Genomic DNA, 6,237 nt, shown 5'->3' with positions numbered 1-6,237 from the left:
AAGTCATATTCTGATCCCAATTAGCATATATTGACAAGTGGGATTTTGAGACTTGAATAAGAGGTAGACACTACTAAATGTGGAAGGAGATGCATCATTTCCAAGTTTTCTAATTCCTTTAGATACACCTCAAATCTCTTATGAAAACCAGAAAACTTGGACTCTTTCTAGTAAAAGTCATATTCTGATCCCAATTAGCATTATATTGACAAGTGGGAGTTTTGAGACTTGAAATAAGAGGTAGACACTACTAAATGTGGAAGGAGATGCATCATTTCCAAGTTTTCTAATTCCTTTAGATACACCTCAAATCTCTTATGAAAACCAGAAAACTTGGACTCTTTCTAGTAAAAGTCATATTCTGATCCCAATTAGCATTATATTGACAAGTGGGAGTTTTGAGACTTGAAATAAGAGGTAGACACTACTAAATGTGGAAGGAGATGCATCATTTCCAAGTTTTCTAATTCCTTTAGATAATCCTCAATTCTCCTATGAAACTCAAAAAACTTGGACTCTTTCTAGTAAAATTATATTCTTATCCCAATTAGCATTATATTGACAAGTGGGAGTTTTGAGACTTGAAATAAGAGGTAGACACTACTAAATGTGGAAGGAGATGCATCATTTACATGTTTTCTAATTCCTTTAGATACACCTCAAATCTCCTATGAAAATCAGAAAACTGGGACTCTTTCTAGTAAAAGACATATTCTCATCCCAATTGGCATTATATTGACAAGTGGGAGTTTTCAGACTTGAAATAAGAGGTAGACACTACTAAATGTGGAAGGAGATGCATCATTTCCAAGTTTTCTAATTCCTTTAGATACACCTCAAATCTCTTATGAAAACCAGAAAACTTGGACTCTTTTTAGTAAAAGTCATATTCTGATCCCAATTAGCATTATATTGACAAGTGGGAGTTTTGAGACTTGAAATAAGAGGTAGACACTACTAAATGTGGAAGGAGATGCATCATTTCCAAGTTTTCTAATTCCTTTAGATAATCCTCAATTCTCCTATGAAACTCCAAAAACAGGGACTCTTTCTAGTAAAAGTCATATTCTGATCCTAATTGGCATTATATTGACAAGTGGGAGTTTTGAGACTTGAAGTAAGAGGTAGACACTACTAAATGTGGAAGGAGATGCATCATTTACATGTTTTCTAATTCTTTTTACTAAAAGTCATATTCTGATCCAAATTGGCATGATAATGACAAGGGGGAGTAAAAGTCATATTCTGATCCCAATTGGCATTATATTGACAAGTGGGAGTTTTGAGACTTGAAATAAGAGGTAGACACTGTGAAATTATTGAGAGATTAGCGATAATAGTTTGCAGAATGAAAAGAAATGATGAACAAGAAAGAGAGAATAAAGAGTCTCCATTATCATCTTGTCTTAGGTTCTCGTTACAATACACTTATAGACAGACAAAAAGAGGCTGGAAGCCCTAGCTAGGTGACCGTTACAGAGAGAGACAAAGGGAACTAGATCCCGAGACTGAAAGTGACAGCTATGCGCTGGAGTCACATGTCTAAATAGGTTCTAACCACTTTCCTGTTGACTTTTATCTTCCCTCCATCGGTTCCTTTGACTTGAGAACTCATTCTTGGACACTTTGATGGGCCTGAAGCTCCTTGATACCATTGGCCTTTATTATTCTGGACTTAGTCATTTATTAGTCTCGGTATTGATATGAAAGGATCAAACCGATACTTATAATGTCTAAGCCTTTTATTGGTCTTCTCAACACTCCCCCTCAAGCTTAGTCATATATGAAGAATATTACTAAGCTTGAAGACCCATAGAACAATGCCTCATTAAAACCTTGACATAGAAAAACCGCATGGGATAAAAACTATGCCAAGGAAAAAGAGTACAAAGTCTATGAATCAGGGAGCTTGAGATCAGACATGAGCAAGATCAACGAGTCCCAACTTGCTGTAGATGTGATCGCAAACTTTGGGGCTCGCAGCTTTGGTGAAGATATCGGCCAGTTGGTCTTCGCTTCTGGTAAAACATGGGAGGATGACTCCTTCTTCTATCTTTTGTCGAACCTTATGACAATCTATCTCGATATGCTTGGTTCTCTCATGGAAGACTGAGTTGTTTGCAATGTGAATAGCCGCCTGGTTGTCACAGTGGAATGTCATGGGGCCTGGTGACTCGATATTCAGGTCCTTGAGCAACGCCTTGAGCCAAGTAAGCTCATTTGCAAGTTTCTTCATGGCTCGGTATTCTGACTCTGCACTTGAATCTGACACCACCTTCTGTTTCTTTGTCTTCCAGGTCACCAAGTTGCCTCCAACAAATGTACAATAGCCTGTTGTAGACTTTCTATCATTTCTGTCCCCAGCCCAATCAGCATCGCAGTACCCGACTATCTCAGTGTTGTCATTCCTTCCCATCCATATGCCTTGACCAACTGAGCCTTTTAGATATCTGAGAATCCGTTCCACCATGCTCCAGTGATAAACAGTGGGTTTTTGCATGTGTTGGCTCACCTGATTCACAGCAAAGCACAAGTCAGGTCTAGTAAGTGTCAAATAGATTAGCTTACCTACAAGCTTGCGGTATAGTGGGACATCTTGAAACGGCTCATCTGGTTTCTCCCCCTGGCGAGAGACCTTGTACCCTTCCTCAAGCGGCGTCTTAACCGGTTTTGCTTCAAGAAAACCTGTATCATTCAAGAGATCAAGTGTGTACTTTCTTTGAGATAAGAAGAGGCCATCTTCAGATCGGCACACTTCTATCCCTAGAAAGTACTTTAGTGCTCCAAGGTCTTTGATATCAAATACAGACTTAAGAAATTCTTTAGTAGACCGGATACCTTCAATATCATTGCCAGAGATAATGATATCATCAACATAAACTAGGACAACAACAATACCTTGAGAGCTTTGAAGTGTAAAGAGGGTATGATCCGATTCTGATTTTCTAAAGCCATGGTCTCTAAGAGTGAAGCTCAGCTTGTGGTACCAAGCTCTAGGTGATTGTTTAAGGCCATAAATAGCTTTCCTAAGTCTCAGAACTTTACCGGGAGCTATAGACTCTTCAAGACCCGGTGGTGGTTTCATATAGACCTCCTCTTCAAGCTCCCCCTGAAGGAATGCGTTCTTTACATCCATCTGCCACAACTCCCAAGATAGGTTAGTAGCTAATGAGAGTACTACCCTTACTGTTTTGAGGTTGGCCACCGGAGCAAAGGTATCGATATAGTCGTCTCCATAAGTTTGTGTGAAGCCGCGAGCTACGAGACGAGCTTTGTGTCTTTCTATGTCACCATTGCTCTTGTATTTGATCGTGAAGACCCATTTGGAGCTGACAGCTTTCTTGCCTGGTGGAAGATCGGCCTCATCCCAAGTATGATTACGTTCCATCGCCCCCTTTTCATCGCCAATAGCTTGAATCCATTCCTCCTTATCTTTAGCTTCTTCATAGTCTTTTGGAATAAAGTCGAGCTCGACTTTTCCAAGAAACGCCTGATGATCAGCAGGAACAAGGTCTAGAGAGCATTGCAGTTGAGCCGGATGAGCAACAGCTTGGTTATTGTAGTAGACTCGAGTATTAATCCAATTTGAGGGATCTTTGATCAGTCTTGTACTACGTCTAAGTGGTGGCGCTGGCTCCTCTTCTTGGTGAGTTGGTTCCTCTAGTACCTCTTCGTCTCCTGAGTCAGACGAAATGTCATCACCTTCTTGCACTGAACCTTGCTGCGGTGGAGTTGGATCGGGCTCTTGTTCTTGAGCTTGAGGGGCGATGTCTAGTGACTCGGTTGCATCGCTAGAATTTGATATAGGCGTACCAGTGTTACCAAGGTGATCAAGAAGAAATCTGAGGCTAGTGGCACGGTCTCCAGGAGATCTTGATAAATCCTTAAGGCTTTCCCAATCTTTGTTGGTGTAGTATCCTTGGTGCTCAAGAAATTTAACATTCCGGGACACAATGGTTCGATTTGAGGTGGGGTCATAGCACTTGTAACCCTTTTGAGTGGTTGAATAGCCTAGAAACATACACTTAGAGCTCTTGGCTTCTAGTTTGTTTCTTTGTTCACCTGGGACTAAAACAAAACAAACACAGCCAAATACACGTAAGTGATCTATAGATGGTCTAGTTTTGTTTAGTACCTCAAATGGGGATGTGTCTTTTAAGACTTTTGTAGGTATTCTGTTGATAAGATAGCATGCGGCCATGACTGCATCTCCCCAAAACCTCTTTGGAACGTTGGTGTGAAACATTATCGATCGTGCAACCTCCATAAGATGCCTGTTTTTCCTCTCGGCCACCCCGTTTTGTTGTGGTGTGTATGGACAACTCGTTTGATGCATGATGCCGTGCTTTGCAAGATGTTCTTTGAATCGTTGGCTAGTATATTCTCCACCATTATCTGATCTTAACACTTTAAGCTTTGCATTAAATTGGTTAGTAATATAATTTTGAAAGTTCAAGAATGCATCAAACACTCGATCCTTTGAAGGAAGAAGAGTAACCCAAGTATATTTCGATTTTTCATCGATAAATGTGACAAAATACTTGTTGTTATCTCTAGACAAGCAGGGTGAGGTCCAAACATCAGTATGAACTAAATCAAAGCAGTTCTCATAGATAGTAGCCGATTTTGGAAAAACAGTTTTACAATGTTTACCAAGAATACATGCTTCACAGCTTGAATGATCAAAGGAAACATGAGGTAACATTAATTCTAAAGCTCTAGAGTGGGGATGACCTAGTCTAGCATGCCACATTGCATTTAAACAAACAGAAAAACAAGAACTAGTAGATAACGAATCAGGTGTGCTTGTAGATAAGTCCTTAAGAACATAAAGCTCATCTTTAACTCCACCCTTTCCAAGAACTTTGCCATTCTCAATATCCTGAAAATGAACATCATTAGGCCCAAAGATAGCTTTACAATTTAAATCTTGAGTGGCTTTTCTAACCGACAAAAGATTAGATGTAAACTTAGGCATAAAGAAGGCTTTAGAGCTCTTATCAAATAGATTCAAGTTACCAATGCCCTCAACAGGAATTTTATCACCATTTGCAATAACTACATTACCTAAAGCCGGTTTAATATCTTTAAGCAAATGCGAGTTACTAATCATATGGTGTGAAGCACCCGAGTCTATAATAAGATCATTACTAGACTTTTGAGTAAAGAAAGTGATACCAGACTCCTTCAAGGAGGCAATGGCTTTGATCACAGCTTCCAAGTCGGCTTTCCTCACATAGTCACCAACATCTTGGTGCAGAGATGGACCGGCTTGCTTCGAGGTACCCAAGTGTTCATAGGCTGCATTCGCCTTTGAATCTTTAAACTTGGTGGGTTTAAGGTGAGGGTGCAAGATCCAGCACTTGTCTTTGATGTGTCCCTTCTTCTTACAATGGTCGCAGACCCATTGTCTCTTATCTTCTGGCTTGTAAATCCCCTTGTTGGCCGTAAGAAGCTCTCCCTTGCTTCCAAAGAGACCGGATGACCCCTGCTCCTTCTGAATGCGAGCACAGACTTCATCAAGGCTTGGAAGCTTGTCCTCACGCAGTATATGCTTGATGAGGTCATTAAAGATAGGGTTTAGAGTGAGTAGGAGTCCAAAGACTTTATCTTGTTCCCGGCGAGCATTAAGTAGCACTGGATCGGTTGTAGCTGGTCTTAGCATCTCAAACTCGGCCCACAAGGATCTGAACCTCCCAAAGTGATCTTTAAACTCCATGTCTCCCTGGCTTAGGTCATTGATAGCTTTCTTGACTTCAAAGACACGGCTCAGGTTAGTGTCATTTCCATAAACGTTCTTGAGAGTTTCCCATAGAGCCTTTGCGGTCTCACAGTAGGAGTAAGCTTCAAGAATCGCCGGATCTAATGAGTTTTGGATGAGGCCGAGGACCGTCTGATCTTCTTGAAACCACTTGGTCTCCTCGGCAGTGAGTTCTTCGCTCTTTTTCTCATCGCTTGCTCCTTCCTTTGGAGATTTATCTTCCAAGATATGGTTCCAAAGGCCGCGACCGCAAAGAGCCGTCTTTGTGGTTCTAGACCACAAGAGATAGTTTACTCCCTTGAGAGTAACTGGAATCACCACTGTCTTGGTGTTCTCCATGAGAAAGATTTGGACCGCTAGGTAAAGCTTTTACCCGGTGAATAAAGGGAAGTCGAGAATGAGCAAGTAAAGAACAGGAAGAACGGCGAGAATAGAAGAGAAAGAACTAGAGATTATGAGGAGTTTGTAAAGAGAAA

Source organism: Eutrema salsugineum, unplaced genomic scaffold, assembly GCF_000478725.1.
Source record: "Eutrema salsugineum unplaced genomic scaffold, Eutsalg1_0 scaffold_49, whole genome shotgun sequence".
Taxonomy (NCBI): Eukaryota; Viridiplantae; Streptophyta; class Magnoliopsida; order Brassicales; family Brassicaceae; genus Eutrema; species Eutrema salsugineum.
Note: the sequence above shows the minus strand (reverse complement) of the source record.